Source organism: Rhinolophus sinicus, chromosome 11 (assembly GCF_057876585.1).
Source record: "Rhinolophus sinicus isolate RSI-liver-muscle chromosome 11, RSI-T2T, whole genome shotgun sequence".
NCBI classification, from domain to species: domain Eukaryota; kingdom Metazoa; phylum Chordata; class Mammalia; order Chiroptera; family Rhinolophidae; genus Rhinolophus; species Rhinolophus sinicus.
Window position 1 is genome coordinate 14,993,178 of NC_142511.1, and position 19,816 is coordinate 15,012,993.

At 36.4% G+C, this 19,816-nt stretch overlaps 1 non-coding gene across 1 annotated transcript; it reads left to right on the forward strand.

Annotated features, from left to right (window-relative positions):
- The first annotated feature begins 5,794 nt into the window (after positions 1 to 5,794).
- On the forward strand, positions 5,795 to 5,898 carry LOC141569404 (U6 spliceosomal RNA). Its single transcript, XR_012493016.2, has one exon. It is a non-coding gene; the product is annotated as a U6 spliceosomal RNA (small nuclear RNA).
- The last annotated feature ends 13,918 nt before the right edge of the window (positions 5,899 to 19,816 follow it).

Genomic DNA, 19,816 nt, shown 5'->3' on the forward strand with positions numbered 1-19,816 from the left:
GGTTTTATATTGCCTGGACTCGAATGAACCTTTATCTACCTCTACTGAATGAAAACTGTTTAACATTTATTGTGCTTAACTATTTGTATGCCATTTTCCTCCAGACCATGTGTTTCTTGATTTGGGGATTGTATATCTTCACCCTAACATATTAATTGCTACATAGTGCTAAATTAATTAATACCCCTTTCAGCAATGTTTGTTACCGTGGAACTGGCATGTAGAAAAGGGACAGTTGAGTTCACATTGGCAAATTACTTGTGGCAAGTGAAAGAGGGGAACCACTGAAAATAGAGTTGGGTTATTTTGGCAGTGAGAAAGGAATTGGAGGAAAATTGAAAAAAATGGCATTGTCAAGAAATTAGAAGATGTGAGCTTAAAGGGAGGTTTAGTCAGAATGAGTGACAGATGGAAAGAAAGCAGTTGGTAGTTATGACAAGAAATTGTACATTTCAGCCTGTCAAAAATGAATCAGATTTGATGATGATGAAATTCATTCTACAAAGACTTGGAAATAAAAAAAACAAATTCAAATTGAGGTAAAGATTATTAGGAGGTAGCATAGCTTAGTTATCAATAACTCCGCTTTTGAAATCTGACTCGGGTGTAATATCTCAGCTCCTTTATTTAGCACTTGTGCAAATTCAAAAATTAAAAAAAAAAGAAAAAAAACCATCACAGTTTTTCATCTATATATGGGGGATAATAATATCTACTTCAGAGTTCTTGTACGGATTTGTACTGGGCCATAATTAGTTAAAAATTGATTGATTATTACTATCATTATAGTAAGTAGAGTGGATTGAAGAGCTATCATTATAGTATGAGGGTGGAGACCTTGAGCCAGAGTCAGATCTCCTTGGATGACAGGAGAAGCCAATCTAGAGAGAAAACAGTGAGCCAGGTGCTAAAATCCTCAGTAAACGGGGAAATGGCCTAGAACAGTGGACAGGGGCGCTAAGCTGGTGTCCGTTGGAGGCATGGGATTCAAAGAAGGCGCTTTTGTTGAGTGAAGACAGTAACCAGAGCTGGAAGCCACGGTGGGGAGTCAGGAGAATGTGGGTCTTTCCTCACGGCCCCAAGGTGACTAGCATAAATACAACTAGTCGTTGGTGTAACCAAAGGTCATGACCATCAAAGGACGAGGAAGGGTGGAAATGAAGGTGGAAATGAAATAGAAGCAGTAACAGTGGGATAGTTAGCTGTGCTCCTCATGCATTGGGGCCCTGCTGTACATGGGACATGAGAGAATGAAGAGCTTCCCATTGAGAGGGTTGCAGGAAAAGCAATACCCTTAAAGGGTCCAGATTCAGTTAAAGAAAGGACATGGGGTAAAAATCCAACAGAGATTCACGCCATTACACATCCATAATTTCTACCCCTTTAAAATGTTGTCTAGTTATCATTTTCTCTGTCCCCATTTCCCTTTTTTCCTCCTCATTCGTCTTAGGGCCTCCCTTACCTTGATACTGCTCTAGAGGGATTTTTTTGAAGGAAGTGTGAGGGCATCGTGGTATCTTATATATCCTATTCAGACCTTGAACCTGCCTTAGTCCAAACAAATACTGATCTGACTGTTTTTGGCCACAGGCTAACTATATTCCAGAAATCTAATCCAAACGTACTGGGCGAAATTGATACACCAAATTATTGATGGGCATTTCCTCAGATTACTCTGAATTGATTCATGACTCCCAGCTATTATGTTGAATGAAAAGTTCTCGTCAGTCGTTGTACCAGAAAGAACTTAGCCTCAGGAGCCTCAGAATCACGAGAAGCTACTTACAGGAAAATAGGGTGTGACTATTCACACTCTTCTGCCCCTCTTGAATATTATTTGAGCAAAGAGCAAATTGAAAACATGTAATTTTTTCCTTGATGGAAGGCCTAGGAATCATAGTTGTCTTGTATTAAATGGGCTTCTGTCTTGTATTAAATGCGCTTCTGCAGATGAAGCCCCTTCTTTTCACATTTAAATCTTCCTTCCTCCCCTCAAAAGGAGGGATTATCTTTAGAACAAAGAACTAGTAATTTTCCAACAACATTTTGAAATAATTACAGTCAGGAGTTATATGTTGGTATCAAAAACATCTGAACGTGGATATATTCACAGATAGAGCAATGGTTAACAGAGCTTTGGGTTTTGGATTTATAAGCTAAAAACAACAGCAAGAAATTTCAGTGGCTTCTGTGTGTCACTGGAAGAACAAACCTTTGGAGATTTTATGGGTAGAATATGGTTATTTTAATTCTTATGTGACCCATGGTGGGGTACCACACTAATATCTAGTATTAATAGTTATAATTTTGAGTACTGCTATGTACTATACTATGCTGATTTGATAGGTGACAAAATTGAAACTCAAACAGGCTAATTTACCCAAAGTCACTCATCTAGTGAGTTGTAGATTCAGAATATCTAACCCAGACTTCTTTTCTCAGCAGTGTGCTGCCTATAACTAAAATATTAATGCTTCATGCCAGAAACAAAATTGCTAACATTATTCTATTAAAAACAGTAATGGGAAGACCAAACAAGATTTATAGGTATTTATTTAAATGATACTAGTAGATTGGAAAGATTTTAGACCAGAGATTTACATGTAGATGATGATCTCCCCATTATTTTGAAATAATTAAGGGAAAATGCACTATGATTTAATTTCCAAATAGTTCCTCTCCAAGCTGATAGTGAATGAGACTGATGCATTGGAAAACTCATAACATCAGTTAATACTTTGCATCAATTTAGAAAGCAGAACAATTGGCTTTAAGACAAAATCTTTCAAACTATTTTCCTATATCTTCAAGTGTTGGAGCAGAATTACTGTGGGTTTACAGACCAGACATATCCAGGCCATGTTTTCTCACTCAGCCTCTTGATTGTTAGGGGTCCATAAATTCCAGCCTACTCTCTCTGCTCCAGAGCTTTCACTGGCCCCAGGCATTAAGTCAGCTGCTGCAGTATAATGTCCCAAGCGATCTCCCCAGAGGTTTTGTCACCATTATCACCATCCCCATCAACTGTGCCTTCCTCTCAGCCACCTGTCACTCTGAGTTGTGAACTTAACTTTTAATGTAGTAGTTAGAATGGACAGTTTGCAGAAATTCTTTTGGAGGATCACAATTTTGAGTGATTATTCTTCAAAAAACTAAACTCTGATGATTTCAAGTACAATTCAAATAACACCAATTACTGAGAAGTGGATCAATTCTAATAAATTTAAAGATGCTGTTTTGTACTCCTAAATTAATAGTTATACAAGTTCTTTCAAGACCTATATAACTAGTTGTGAGAATCAAAGTTTGCCCTAAAGCAATTCAAAATGAGTTTCAACTCTAATGCATTACTGTGTTATTTCTGTGATCTTTTCTGAGCAAGGTGACATATACCACCTTCAGAAATCTCTCTCATCCAAGTGCATCTTTAAAGCACAGTGATGTTACAGTTTATGTAGTCTCTCTAGGTATCATTTTCAGCTCTGTTTTTGAATGCATCATTAAATTTGATGGTTTGGATGCACGGGAAAACTGGAATTATTCTCATGTTGGTAATTCCTTAGGTGTAAAGACAAAAGTTGCTACAGGTTATGGGAAATGCATGTTGAGTCAAGTTTCACATCTATTTGGGTTTCATGTCTTTTCAAGGGAAGGAAAACATTCTCAATCCATTATTCTGTTCTTTGGTTATAGAAGAATCTAACCACTTTAACTTTCATTATCAGGGTATTTATTATAAAACATTTCCCGACTTAAATTTTCTGTGTTTTGAGATGTATAGGCAAATTTAGCGAGTATCAAAAATGAACTGCAGAGAGAGAAGATTGATGTAAGGGTGACACTTGAGAAAAAATGGCAGGAATTCAGAAGAGAAAAAATGAGTGGTGGAATTCAGTCTGGGACACTAGGTATAGAGCTAATTAGTACCGTATATTTTGGATAACAGTTTGGGCTAGTAGTATTGTGTGGCTTTTTTTTTTTTTTAAGAACTATAATACTTAGATTTTTGAAAAATCTATTAATTCCATTTTAACTCATTTGGGAAGAATGAGAAAGTTACAAGATATTAATTTGATTCAAGAAAAATGTCAACTCATGCAGTCTATTTCAGAAATGTTTGCCTTTTCGAGTTATTCTTTTCCTTTTTCTCTTTCATCTCTTGGCTATCCTTTGGGCATAGTGTGTTTTCTGTTGATGGCCATGAAAATATCTCTCAGTTCACACGCTTCTCTTACAACGTAATCTTGTCACTCCCCATCAGGAGGTGGTGTCTATGTCCCTTCCCTTTGAGATTGGGCAGATCCCTGTGTCTGTCACCATTCAGTATAAACGTAATGCTATGTGGCTTCCAACACTACGCCATGAATGGAGAGGCAGCTTCCTCCTGGCTCTTGGATCCCAGATTTCATGCTATGAGGAAGCCCATGCCGTATGCAGAGGACTTGCGCAGAGAGTTCTGGCTGAAAAGCCCAGCTGAGGTTCTGGACAGCAGTCAGCAATGACCAGCAGTCATGTGAGAAGGGAAGCCTTTGACATGACACAGACCAGACACTATCTGAATGCAACTTCAAGGAAGTCTACAGAGTAAGAAGTTAGCTACACCCAGTCAGCTCCTAGAACCCAGAGAGATAGGAAATGATTGCTGCTGTTTTCGCTACTATGTTTGGGGTCGTTGGTTATGCAAGAGGTTAGAACTGGACCCACCCAAATCAAAGCTCTTAAACGCCTTAATTGTAGAAAAGGAATGCATTCTTGAAATTAAAATTGAAGAATACTGTATGACATTATAGTATCCAATCAAAACAGAGAAGGGGTCGGAGAGCATAAGAACAATGATGGATGCACTTGTTCTGTGTCTTCCCACTTAGCAGTTTTCTTCTTCAGTAAATAACTAGGAATGATGGACATCTCCAACATCATGCATCCACCAGTAGTATCCTTCCTTGTCTGGTATTGCACCAGGGCTTGGGTTCAAAGTCGGGCAACGTTTCTCCCCAGTCTCCCTGGGATAGTCTCTGTCTATATCTGTGTGGGCCCAGTGTTATTACTAATGATGCTCCCATCCTCTGTTTTACTCTCTAAAAAGGGTCTTCATTTGGACAATAAATTATATAGTCATTGTGGTCTAAGGGAATGGACCAAACATGCAGCCACGTAACTCATTATTCTCTAAATTTTTTCTCACCCACATGGAAATGATGGCTAATGTGTGAAGACTGTCTTGTGTTGATTAACCTGGTGAGACCACATCAACAGATCAGGTCCCTGTGGAGAGCAAAATGGCTAGCTTCACCGCACCATGATGCAGGGACCCATGAACATTCGGGTTTCATGGTCGTCCATCACAGTCATACTGAATTTACACAGGCCCTGTATCCACCGCGATGTTGTGCTCTGATGACGCATGATTTGAGATGTGGGCAATAATCAGGGGAGTACCAAAGACAGCGTGCAAGATTGATCGGTTCTAGAAATTCCATGTGCAGCTCACAGCTTCCTTTCTATGAGGCATTGCTATGGAACTTACAATACACAGCAAAGAAATAGGAGAAAATCTTGAAGTACTAAAGCCCTAAAGACATCATTTGCTCCCTGGATTGGATTCTGCCTTGCTAAAGAAAATGGAAATAAAAGTCAAGAGAGCGTGCTGAATGCCAGTATTACTCTTGTAGCCTTAGACAATTCGATACAGTAGCAAAATGAAAAGCAACCTCCATAATTGTACAGCGTAATAACCTCTGTTCAGGAAGGGGTCTGAACAACTCTTTCTTCAGCTTTAAAAAGTATGTAGGGAGTGCTTGCTTTGGCAGCACATATACTAAAATAGGAACAATACAGAGATTAGCACGGCCCCTGCGCAAGGACAACATGCAAATTCGTGAAGCATTTCATATTTTATTTAAAAAAAAAAAAGTATATAGGTAAGGATATCCACTGTTTTTTATCTTGGTTTCCTGTTACAAGTTCTAAAAGTTTATACAATCAGAAAAGTTCTGTTTAGATACACGTATACATTTTTCAAAATGCCTTCCTGTACATCATCTCTGGCATTGCATAAACAAAACACACAACCAATTGAATTTTTTACTGAAACTGTAGAGTTAAAGTCTATAACAGTTCTATTATAATTAATTTTCAAGCTTTGTCATGACATTCAAATCTGACACATTCCTCCTTCTCTTTTATGTTTAGACTACTTTGGATGAATTTTCAAATCAGATACTTAACTCTCTGCTTCCTTCTGGCAAAATACACAGAGACTATGCTTTTTCAAACATTTTAACTCAATATTTTAATTAACATAATTTCCCATAATAATAAGTATATAAATGCAGTTTAGGGTATTTTATCTCCAATACAAATGCTTTTATCAACAGGGTATTCTGATCATAGGGAAGGACTTGAATTCATGAGTATTCACACAAAATAATGTGCACTTGAAATACCTTTAGCGTTTTGCGGCTCTCAAAGACCAGTTCCTTCAGTTCAAATATTTAATGACATTTTAATAGTGTCCAATATAGTTTTAAGCTGTTTTAAGCACTAACTTTTCTATAAATGTTCTAAAATAACAAGTATCCTATAGTCATATCTGTAAAATTTATATATATACTAAATAAACATGTGCAGTTAAGAATCATACATATAAATAGCATATATATGTTATATATATATATATATATGTGTATATATATATATATATATATATATAGTATAACACAGAACATATGAAATTGAAAGAACCTGGATGTTATAAAAAGAAAAGTGAGATTTAACCAGTTTTCTGTATTTGTGATTCTTAAAAATAACAACATCGATTGCCGTAGAAAAGCTTCTATGAATAAACATTGGTCCATATCTATCAGGATTCATAAATACAAAATATAGAATCAGAAGCATCTGATTTAATCCTTATTTTAGAAAAGCAATTTCTTGTTTTTAGTGTTTTGCTCCATTTTTCTAATAATATTGAATAAGCTACACTTTTTCTAATGTAGTTCATAAGCCAACATATCAATCTACTTTTACTTCTTTATTTATAATAGGAGATGATAATAAATAATAGAACTAAGAAAGTAAGGAGGGAGCGTGATTTATTTCTCATTGTTAAACATCACTGTTGAAATCTGTCAACCAGCTTGAAGGTCAACTATAAAAGTGTCGCTAAATATGAAACCCAGACTTCATGCTGGAGAACAGTAGAGAATAATCAGAAAACATTCATTTCCTTGGCTGAGATAATGAGGCATGCACAGAGACATAATGGTTTCACCTGATTTTCTTTTATGCAGCTCCAAGTTCAAGGATAACACTCCTCTCGCACTGTGGGAATAATACAAGCTTTGTAATAACTTTGGCCTAGGACTGCTTAATAGGATTAAAATGGTATCAAATTTGTTTAGTTGAACAGCATGTACCAAGCTTGCACTGTGAATTGAGACATTGACATGAGGCTGGAAGAATCTCCTTAAGAACAAAGTGGGGAAAGATGAAGAAGGAGGGACGGAATCAACCAGGAGAGGGTAGAGATCAGGGAAAGTCATAAGGGAGGAACTGAACTTAGAGCCAGAGGATTCAGAGAAATACTTGTTCATCTAGCAAAACGATCCCGTGTGTCCAAGACCTACCTCTTATCCTGCTCGTTGTCCTGGCTTTTTTCCATCTAAACTTCAGAGAAATCTTGATTTCTTGACTTTCTGCTGTTTCCTCTTTTCTTAGTCTTTATAGAAAATTGAAATCAGAATGAGGCATACAAAGATAATTTGAAGCTTTATATGTGTGTGTACACAGAGGGCGCCAAAGAATGTATACACATTTTAAGAAAGGAAAACTGTACTAAAATTGTAATAATAGAAACCAGTAACAAAAGATGAGTACAAGTCACGTGTGACATCTGCAATCACAAGAGGTGCTCGAAGTGGTTACCATCAGCGTCCAGACACTTCTGATTATGGCAAACTACTGCTTGAGCAATGCTGACCAAAGTGTCCGTTTATATACATTTTTTTGGCACCACGGTATATATACACACACATATATATACATATACAAGCGTATGTGTGTATACATAAATATATATATATATCTATCAATCTATAATGTCTCCTCTTTACCTATCAACAATATCACACACAAACAAATATTAAAAGTGTAATTTAATGTGGTTTCATTTTTAGAGTTTTTAGAGCTTTTAGCATAATAAATTTACAAATCAAAATTATTGATTTTACTTTTTTTAGGCTTTATGTCCCAAATTTTGGGTGTAGAATTTATGATCACCACAAAACTATCCTTTTTTTTTTTTTTTTAAAAAAAAAAAGAGGATTTGTTAAATATGTAACTCTATTTGACTTTATGTTTATACCAATATGAAACTTTATATAAGCACAAGTCAGAAAAATATAGACTCTAGGCATTAGTCAATTGTTTAGAAAGTATACCTAATAATGTAATTGGTTGCACAGAATAATAGTCTAGAAAGTGTGGTTGCCACACATTCAATCTATTCCCACTCCTGGAAATTCACAACACAGGGACTGTGGCTGAAGTGGTTCTGATGGCCTGAACTTGATAGAAAAAAAAAGAAACAGGAGGGCAGGGCTTCCTATGTAGCAGAGCTGGAGGTCCCCTCTGAGATCAGTTTCTAGAATTCCATCAAGTTCCCCTCTGGTTTAATACAATTGCTAATTCCTTTCTAAGAAGAGAAACTTCAATCTCATGGTTAGGAGTCAGGCTTTCAGGGCCGATGCACCGTGAGTTGTGAACATACTGACATTATAAAAGATACACATATTTTGAGGTCAAATGTTAGAGTTGGAACATCTAGTCCCCCTTGCTGCTCAGCCTAGGAATCCCTCATTTCTTCCAGCATCAGAACTCATTTCATAGACCCTTTTGAGAATCTAATGAAAAGCAGGGACTCTTGACCCAGACCCATACACGTACAATATAAAACTTTCCATTCAAACAATATATTTGAATCCACATTGCCATTTATTCATTTATTAAACAAATATTTATTGTGCATCTATTCTGTGTGTACCAGGTACTGTCCTAGACATTTGGAAGACATGAGTGAATCCCTGATGGAATCATCAAACTATGTTCTGTTGTCCACATTGCTGGATTTTCCCTGGTCTAAATTTAATGTTTTGAACATTAGTGCTTAAATTATATATTTCCAGAGGAAGCCAAGAAAATAATTAACTGCTGAAACATGCCAAGTTGTGAAGTGTAAAAATAAGAGCTATGTAGTAGGGGTTCTTTGTTGGTCATAAGAGACCATCTGTATAGTCTCACACGCCTTGTCACACTCGTTATTAATCATGCTGTTGAAGTCAGGCATATTTTTGCTGAATAACCCATCTGATGGGACTGGTATAGTCAGGTCATATAGGGTTATTGTGAGGATTCAATGAGATGCTCTAGATAAATCCCTCTGCACTACTAAGCTGGGAGGACCCTAATCTTCCCAAGGTATGGAGTCACTTTAAATATGGGCTAGCATTTTTGAAATTGAAAGCTATCATTTAAGATAATGGATTGAATAAATTTAAAAACACAATGTGTATGAGTGTGTTTGTATTTTTTAAATTCACTTTTCCTCCTGTGTCAAAAAAAAATCTAGTTTAGAAGTATATTTTCTCAAGTTTCACATTTATTTATTACCCCGTCCTGTGGGGTTTACCCACACTAGATTTTATTTAAGAGGTTTTACAATACTGAGATTCTCAATGCATTAAAAAAGAAATTTGTTCTGAAATAGATTGAGCAGACATGTATTAATGGTCAATTAATCCTTCAGGTGCAATGATAGCTTGACTTTAACAATCTGAGGTGTTCTGTAATTGATCACTCAAACATGCCCCATCCTGTTTGCTTCAGAAGCTCAGATTCTCTTAAGTTTGAAGGGAAATCTTAGTATTTTAAGATCACTAATTTCTTTCAAGTCTTTCAAGTTGTCAGTAGTTGATGAAATGTGCTATGCCCAATCTTTCTGCCATTTCCCCATCTATTTCAGGGCTTTGCAAACCTAGAGCAATTTGTGGGAACTCAGTCATTTCAAACACAATGTTGAGGTCTGTAATACATAAATTGCATTTGAAGAGTACTTTAGTGAAAGCGTTTCTTCATCATTTAATGTAATATGGCTATGAAATTTGATAGAGTACAATCTGAAATTAGTAATTGTCTTACATTTTCACAATGTTTGCTAGGGTCCTTATTCTGTTGATCTGTCCCTTTATCTTCAATTTGGCATCCTTATTATAGTCTAACTTGTAATATGGCCTAGTTTTATTTGTTGTTGCTTTTTTTTTTTTTTAAGATTTTATTGGGGGAAGGGGAACAGGACTTTATTGGGGAACAGTGTGTACTTCCAGGAGTTTTTTCCAAGTCAAGTTGTTGTTCTTTCAATCTTAGTTGCAGGGGGCGCTGCGCACCATCCCTTGCGGGACTCGAGGAATTGAACTGGCAACCTTGTGGTTGAGAGCCCACTGGCCCATGTGGGAATCGAACTGGCAGCCTTCGGAGTTAGGAGCATGGAGCTCTAACCACCTGAGCCACCGGGCCGTCCCGGCCTAGTTTTTTTAAGGTAAGATTTTCTAACCTTACATTTAGAATGTTGCTGACAAGCAGGAATCTATTCAACTATTTAAATCAACATAATCAACCTAAGGTAAGGAACTTCTCTCTCTCTCTCTCTCTCTCTCTCTCTCTCTCTCTCTCTCTCTCTCTCTCTCTCTCTCTCTCTCTCTCTACCTAGCACAGGGCCTGGCTTATGGTGCTACTTTTAAAATTTAACATGTGACTTGTCATGTACAAATTGCCTCATAACTTCTGCCTTTCAGCAACTGGTAACCCAAAGCAACTGATATTAGTCCCCTGGTTTGAATCAGTCCAGACAACCTGCCTGAGCAGCCCACGATTCTATGGTACCGAATAGGAAGAGAGCAGACAAAGAGGCAAAACATTTTATTAGTCCTAGAAGAAAAAAGAAAAATTAAGAATCAGAAAGTCAAAACTTCTCTAGTCTGGACATGTGCAAGTTTCACAAGCATATTATTAAATTTTGCATTGGCAGATGGCTTGAGGTGGAGTTACCTGATCAGCATGTGTCAGATAGATTGGCAGCCACCAGCATTCCTTTGAAAATACAACCCGTAAAATTATGAGATCTAACCCTGAGGCTAAACTGACAGGTCTTTCTAAAGCCAAATGATGGCAGAGACTATGAAGACATTGTTTTTATGATTGAAAACAAGTCTCACCATCACAAAACTGGATGATGATTAAGATTAATTGTTCCTCCTACGTTAAATGTTTCATATTATGCAGCTTCTTACACATTGAGAATTGAATGTCAATCATGTGTGTGACCGAGACGTATGAAATGGAATAAACTTGTGTGTTTGCTTGGGCATTTTGAAAGGGCATTTTTGTGTTTCACTATAGTCTTTTTAGAAGATGCTGCTGTTTGTGTGGCCATGGCTTTTCTAATTGAATATGTGTTAGGTCTATTGTTTGATGAATGATTATGGCTCTTGTCCAAAGTTGTTGAGACTCAAGATTTTTCCCTTTTGGCTGGCCTGAAGATTTTTCTCTAGTGGAAAAATGTCATCCCTCAAGCCTGGTACCAAATGTCCGGTCCCCATTGAGTTTACCATCCATCCACACACCATTGTAAGGCATTTTCCTGTTTCCCAGTTTGGAGTCATCTCCCTTCGGTCCATCATAACACAGCTCATTGGGCATTGCTCTGCCGTGCAGATGGGCTTTTCCAGAAAGTACTGGGAAATTATTCACATTCTAAGATTCCATTCTTGGTGATTTGGTTCCATCATTGAATTGTAAAGTTGGAAGTATTTTTTTAAGGTCATGAATTATGTAAATTCAGAATATTGTTTTACATTTTCAAGATGATTTTTCCTTAAAGATGAATCACTGTCATTAAGCTACTAAAGATAGTGTGCGTGGTCAGTCCAAGAATTCTAGCCAGAAACGCCCTGTCTCTAGATACCTGCCTAGCACACTGCTTCAGGTCTCTGCTCAGTTATCATCTTTTCAGAGAGGCCTTCTCTGACTCTCCCATCCGCACTCCCAAGCTGGCACTCCTTACCAATCCCATCTTGCATTTCTTCTGACAGTAGTATATACTAGAATATAGCCTGTGTGTTTATTTGCTTGTTTGTTGATAGCCTGTCTCTAGTGTGTTTATGGGAAGGACTTTGTTGCATTCTCTGCTCTATTCCAGCTCCTAGGACTACCCCTGACAAGCAGTAGACGCTCCAAAAATACTTATTAAATGAATGATTAATGAAAGAGACTGATTATTCACAGACTCATACTTCAGTCTGGAGCCTGCTACCATGCTACCCCTTTTGGTTCATTCCCTCCATTGGGAAAAAATGCCTCAGTGAACAGAGGGTAGCTTAAAATACCAATGGTAACAGAATTTAATGTGGCTTCTCAATCTGTAGCCTTGACAGAAATTCAGTTTGGGTGTTCCATTACTGGAGAAATGTGATAGAGAACGGGGATCTTTTTCAGATTTATCATCTAATCCAAAATAGCTGTTTGTGTGTCAGTAAATTCCATCAATAAATAGATCTGACTGGCCTTCTGGATTAAATTACTTTTTTGCCTAATTAACATAATTAAGTAGGTGTCATGGTTGTGTATTCAGTAGGACTGAAGAGATTTAAGAATAAATTGGGTTAAACTGAGTGAATGGATTTTATTAATCACAGCAATAAATTTTCCTGAGCATCCCGGTTATTTTAAAAATACAAACTGCATAGTAACAATTGTCATCCAAGTGAGTCCTTAGTATGTGGGTTGTAAAATTCACGACAGACAAACGAAGGAGATATTCTTATTCCCATTTAACAGATGAGAAAACAAAGCCTCAAAGAGTGGTATGAAAACTTTCTAAGGTCATTAGCTAGGGCTTAGCAGAGATGCTTTTGACTCCAAATTCTGACTTCCTGGCCTATACACTCTTTATTTCTGCTGATGCCGAGGTTACAGAGAAAGAGCAAAACCCCGTCTGTTTGAGGGAGCTCAACAAAATGGTTAACTTGAATTGTCTGGAAAATAGAAAGTCATATGGCTTGTTTGAAAATTTTAAAACTAATATTCCTTCCTCGAGACTTGGTTTATACAAACGGCTACTCTGTGTTCTGTTCTCATCACTTCCCCTCCATGTGCTTGGTGCAATTTCTGCCTGAGAGACTGTCAGCAGAGAAGTTTTCTCAATCCTAAGACACTCTAAATGGAAAAAAATGACATTAATAGCAGAAGTGGGAAAGAGGGCAATTCGTCTTGTTTCAATTTCATGATAATAGACTTATCCCATCGATAGAAAAGTGTATCTTACACCTCTCCTCATCAAATTCCTCTCACAAAAATAGCATCCCTCACTCCAGACTTTCCAAAATATTCTATAAAAAGTAGACTCTCTGAAATTCTTGGATGTGGAGATAGTGTTTGATTTTTTTTTTTTTTAAAGCAGGCTATAAAACCTGACCCATTAGTAGCCAATCAGCAGCTTTCATCCATGAACTTGTATAGAGTGGGTCATTGGTATTGTAAGTGCTTTCTGATGATGGAAAATAAATTAGGAGACAACAATATGGAAAAATATTGTCAGTGGAAAAAAGTTCAATGGGTGAATTTGGTTCATCAGTCTGATTTTACAGAAGCTAAAATCAAATAGGATTTTAAAGGTACTCTTCATTAATTTTTTTTTTTTTAAAGTACACTTGGCAAAATTGTGGAGACAGTAAAAAGATCAGTGGTTGCCAGGGCCTGGAGGGGAGGGGCGAATGAATAGGCAGAGCACAGAGGATTTTTAGGGCAGTGAAAATGCTATATGTATGACACTACAGTGATAGATACGTGTCATTATATATTTGTCCAAGCCCATAGAATTTCAAACATTAGGAATGAACCCTAATGTAAACTATGGACTTTGGGTGCTAATGACATGTCAGCGAAGGTTCATCAATTGTAACAAATGAACCACTCTGCTGGGAGAGATTGATAATGGAGGAAGGTGTGCGTGTATGTTGACGGGGGTCTATGGGAAAGCTCCATTAATTCTGCTGTAAACTTTAAACTGCTCTAAAAAATAAAGTCTTTTTCAAAAATTATGCTTTCCTTTTTCTGTTGTTATTTAAGAAGGGAAAGCAGCTGAGAGTGACCTGCAAAGTTTGCTTAGGACTTTTCCCCCTGCCATGTAGATGTAGTCTGTAGCCCTGTGTATCCGTAGCCTGCCTAGAAGGCGGAAATACCGCTTTGTGGAAGAGGAGTAAAATGTTTGCTTTAAATCTCAGGTAAAACCAATATCTGATGAAAAAAGATGAACAAGCTGGCAAGTAAGATACATATTTGTTGGAACTGATGGATAGTACTATTTGACCAGGAGCAAGATGACATCACTGGAAGTTTTCCTGACAGGAATTATTAAAATGTGACATAGGATAAATTTTAATGGAAATAATTGTGGGTGTTAATAATTTAGATTCACTTTTATTCTGTATTTTCATGTACTGTCTCTGTATATAGAGACTTTTATTAACTGTATCTTGACAGTAATACCTTTTTGTGTGAGATAGAGTAGCAGCTATTTAATAATTACAGCAAACTGTCTTATTTTTTGATGTCTGCTTATTTATAACTAGTTGCATTGGTTTCCTGTTGCTGTTGTAACAAATTACCACAATTTTAGGGGCTTAAAACAAATACAGATTTAGGAGATTGTAATTCTGAAGGTCAGAAATTCAAAATGTGCCAGGATATTTTTAAGTTTCATTTTATTACACAACTAATAATACATGAATTTTTTTCTCATTGTAAAATATGCAAACATTATGATGAAACCAAGTCTTACTTCATCATCACGTTCAGCTGCCAGCCCATTCCGTCCAGGTAACCATTACTATCGATGAGTACTGTGTATGCTCTGAGGCTTTTCTGCGTATTTATATTAATAAATATCTCCTTACAAAAGTGTACATAGTGTTGATTTTTTAAAGGTATAAATGATAACACACTGTGCATTTTTATGTTCAAATAACTTTTCCCACAATGTACTAGAAGTTTATAGAATAGATATATTGGTATAATTACCATTCCTTGGTTAATATATGCTTCTTATTTCCTTTTTAAAAAATAAGCTATTTCAATTGATGCTACAGTATCTCACACATGCTTCTTTGCACACTTATTGGAGTGGTTCTCTAGACAATTTTGGAGAGCTGTTTTTTGTTTTGTTTGTTTTTTGTTTTTTTTTTCATTTAGGCTCAGCAGCATTTGATATCACATTTTTCCCCCTGATTGAGTTGTATTAAAATATAGTATTCCATTCTTGTTTTAATTTCCATTTCTTTCCTTGCCAGTGAGGCTAGATGTCTTCTCACGGTTACTGGTTATTTGAGTTTCCTCTTTGGTAACTGCCTATTTACATTCTTTTCCCATTTTTGTGGACCTTTAAACTATAAATTTGTTAAGAGTTGTTATTATATGTTGGATACTAACTTTTTGCTTGTTATATAAATTTCAAATATATCTTTCATTTCTGTTTGGTTTAAAAGTTTGCTCATGGCATCTTTTAGCATAGGTAAGGTTTTAATTTTGATGTCAAATTTATTAATTCTTTAATATTTTGCTTTTATATCCTATTTAAGAGGACCTCTCTTATTCCAGGTTTATAGATATATATTTTATAATTCTATGAAAAATTGCTTTATATTTACATTTTTAATTAATTTGAAACTTGTTTTTGTGATTTCTGAGAGGTAAGGTCTTAACTCTATTTTTTTTAATTAATACCCAACTGCTCCAACCCCACTTATTGAATAATGGATCATTTCCTCAGTGCTTTGAAACACTATTTTTTTTTTTTTTTTTTTTTACAAAATCTCCACATATACATGGATCTGTTTCTGGATTTTTTTTCTTTATTGGCATGCTATTCTATTCTTATTTTGATACTAGCCAGATTTAATTTCCCTGTGTTGTTAATATGTTTAGATATGTTTTTGATAATCCCCTTTGTTCTTCTTTTTCAAAAATGTCCTTGATATTCTTATGGTTAAGGCCTCCTACATTACCTTTTGTATCAGCCTGTCAAATTTCTTTGAAAATCCTAATGGACTTTGGATTTGCATTATGCTACATTTAAGACTATTAGAGAATTATAATAAATTTCTTCATTTCTTCAGATTATAATTTGTCATTCTGGATAATTTTATGGTTTCCTTAAAAAGCAAGTCTTCCATATTTTCAGTTAATTTCTATTTTAGAGAGAATTAAAAGTAGTTTTCAATCGTTGTCTTATTGCGGTGACACACCACTCCATTACACTGTTTTAATTAAGAAGTGATAGCAAAGCAAAACATGTTTGCCTTGGTTCTGATTTTCATCAAACATTAAGAATGTTGTTTACTTTGGGGATTTTGTCAATTCATGAAGTTTATATTTAATTTTCCTATAATATACATTGTTGACTTGGTTTGTAATAATTTGTTTAGGCTGAGTTCTTTTTTTTAATGTGTCATTGGCCTATTTTCACTTTAACTATAGTTGATTAATAAAATGAAAAATAAGAATATATGAATACAACCTATAGACATATATTTATTGCAAAGACTTAAAATTCTTATGTAAAATCATTTCTCTATATTTGTGAAAAAATACAACTTTTTAAATGGTGTTGACACCAACTTCTCTGTGTGTACTCTCAATTCCAATGTTAACAATTGCTTTTAAAAAGCAAAAGACACATGCATTTAACATTTACCAAATCAGTCTATGCAAACCGTATAGCCAGAAGGAAAAAAAAAAAAAAGCTCGTGGTACATACGTCAGTTTTCTTTTAAAATAAAAAATAAACTCCACAACTCTTCCCTTTATTGCATTTTTTTGGAAATACTCTGAGTGTCTTTAGAGTAACTTCCTTTGAAATCATTTGTACCTTAAGAATGAGGTCCTACACTGTGGCCTCAGTAAGAAACTTGAAGCTCTCGGCTGTGTGATCTTTTGAACTTGATGGATGTTGCCAGACATGGGGGGACCATCCTGCCTCTTTAAGCCATCTACCCACATTCTTGGTTCCACTTGGGGAAGACAGCTCTGTGGCTTGCTCTTTTTTCCATGATGGGCATGATGGTAGAGAGTTGAACTGCTAGGCTATTTCTACTGAAGTACCCACGTTAATCACCAGAAAGCTCTCGAAACTAGCTCTTCCCTATGAGGGTTTCAATTTCTGGTCTTTCTTTAATTCTATCTCATCTGTCAAACAGGGCGTGCCTTTAAAAAATTACAAATGGATAAAAAAATCCTTTTTGTTTTATCCTGAGTGGTACGGATTTGTAAAATTTTTTTTTTTTTTTTTTTAGTCTCTTTCCTAGTAACAAATGGTGAGAAGAGGGATTAGCAGCGTATACTCCGTTTGTCCTCAAATAGGAATGTAGAGTTCAGGAGACCTGTGAAAGCGTGTCATGTTTATTTTTTCAATATGTGCACAGCACATGCCCTACAGTAGACCGTGTGGCAAATGCCTAATTGCACTCTGAGATAACTCTTAAGCATCATTGTTCTTTTAAGATCACATCAACCTCACTTCTGTTGTCATTCTGTTAGCTAGAACTCAGTCATATGTGACATGACTGTTAGAAAAGCTGGGAAGTGCAACCTAGCTGTGGGTCCAGGAAAAAAAAAGAGACAGGATTTTGGTGGATAGCCAGCAGTTTTTGCCATAATTTGTGGGTAGCAGACCCAGAATTGAAACCCAAGTTTTCTGCCTATGAAGTCTGCTCTTGTTATTATGACCTAACACCCTTTATTATTTACCAAATAGAATCAGAAATGAATTTTGGTACAGAATGAGTGTTACCTACTGAATCTTAACGAGCTAAGTAACTGCCATGGAGAGATTGACTCAGGGCTCACCATGGGCTCCCTTTATTATTCTCCGCCTTGCGTGTAATAGCCAGTCTCCTTTCCAACTGCCCAAATCCCCAGGCCTATACAATATTTCTTTTATTTTCAGTGCTCCCGCATCCAAGATCTAAATTGGAGCCCTGTCCTAGGCCAAGTTCACAAGAATAAGCTCTCCTTTCAGCCTCCAATGTAGGTTCCCCATTGCTATCCTCCGACAGAAGGGAAATGCTGCTACTTCCAAATGGACTGCTGGAGGGTCATTCTTTGCTCGCATTGTGATTGGAGGTTGCCAAGACCATATGGAAATACGCCTCCCCCACCAAGAGGTGGGCATGGCTCCTATCCCAATCCTTTCCTAGTGGACAGGTTTACAGTCCTTCCAGGTTTACAGTCCAGGTTTACAGGTTTACAGTCCTTACATGCCTTCTGCGTTGTGTTCTGAATAAACTGCTAGACCTTGCTGGGAAGTCCTAGTAATACAACAGAATTCTAACCCTGAAAATCTGACCTTACATAGAGTTTGAAAAAGCTATTCCATTTTAATTTTGTCAAAGTATAAATCATGCCAGCCCTTACACAGATCACTAAGTAAATGCTTTATTGCCCTCCAAGATAACCCCACCACGATCTTCACTAGCTTTCTGTTTAGTAAAAGGTATGTCACTGTCAGCTATGTTTATGAAGTAGCTAAGTAAAAAGTATTCTTAAATATTAATTTTTATTAACCAATGTGCTACAACACTAGCTACATTTTTTTTAATCTTGACTGTCTTGTCAGGTGATTATTAATTTTTCATTTTAACTTTTTGAAATTGTAACAAGTATCCTCAGTTTCCTCTAGAATTCTTTTAGAATGACTATAAAAAAAATGAGATATATGAAATGCCCATAAGGTGTGAAAGTTTTCTTTGTTTTTTTTTTTTTTGTTTTTTTTTTCATTTTTAAGTATCATAAAGAAACTCTCATTAGGTGAATTGAAACAGGGAGCAATGATTGATCCGAATTATTATCTCACACACTGTGAGATTGTGAACATAACAGGATTAATATTATAAACATGCCAGTTTCTTTGCAACTTCTAACATCTTACAGTGAGAGTAGTTTAGTAAAACACATCTCTGGGTTCTAGGGGCCACTACAAATCAAGATGCAAAGTCATGAACTGTATGTTGCTAAACAGGGAGCTAAAAGGATCTCAAGTAAAGTACTTATAGTGAAGACTCCTGTTGAACATGATTTGGTCTCAATGCTTTATATATTTAGACATCTATTCAGGTACTCATCTGATGCAGCATTGAGTATATTTTTACTCTCAGCCAAGCCTATGCTACTATCTTTTTTTTTTTTTTTTTTTTACTTTTATTGGGGATTATTACGGAATAGTGTGTTTCTTCAAGGCCCATCAGCTCCAAGTTGCCCTCCTTCAATCTAGTTGTCGAGAACACAGCTCATCTCCAAGTCCAGTTGCCATTTTCAATCTTTAGTTGCAGGCGGCACAACCCACCATCCCATGTGGGAATTGAACCGGCAACGTTGTTGTTGAGAGCTCACGTTCTAACCAACTGAGCCATCCAGCCACCCCCAAGCCTATGCTACTACTAAAATGAGTAGCTGTGGCCCTAGCTCTTGCCTGATGGATTGGTAATACCCATTCGTCCTCTGCATGCTTACTGTGTACCACGTAGCATTTTCCTGCTGTCACATGCCCCATCAATCTGTAAGCATTGCTCACTACGTAAGTGATATTTGGTTCAACTCATTTATGAGGTTGTCTTTGGTGTCATTTATTAAAGACATAGTTGGCTTTAATGTTTCTTAAAAAAAAAAAAAAAAAGAAAAAAGAAATCACTGACACCTGGTCGTACATCGC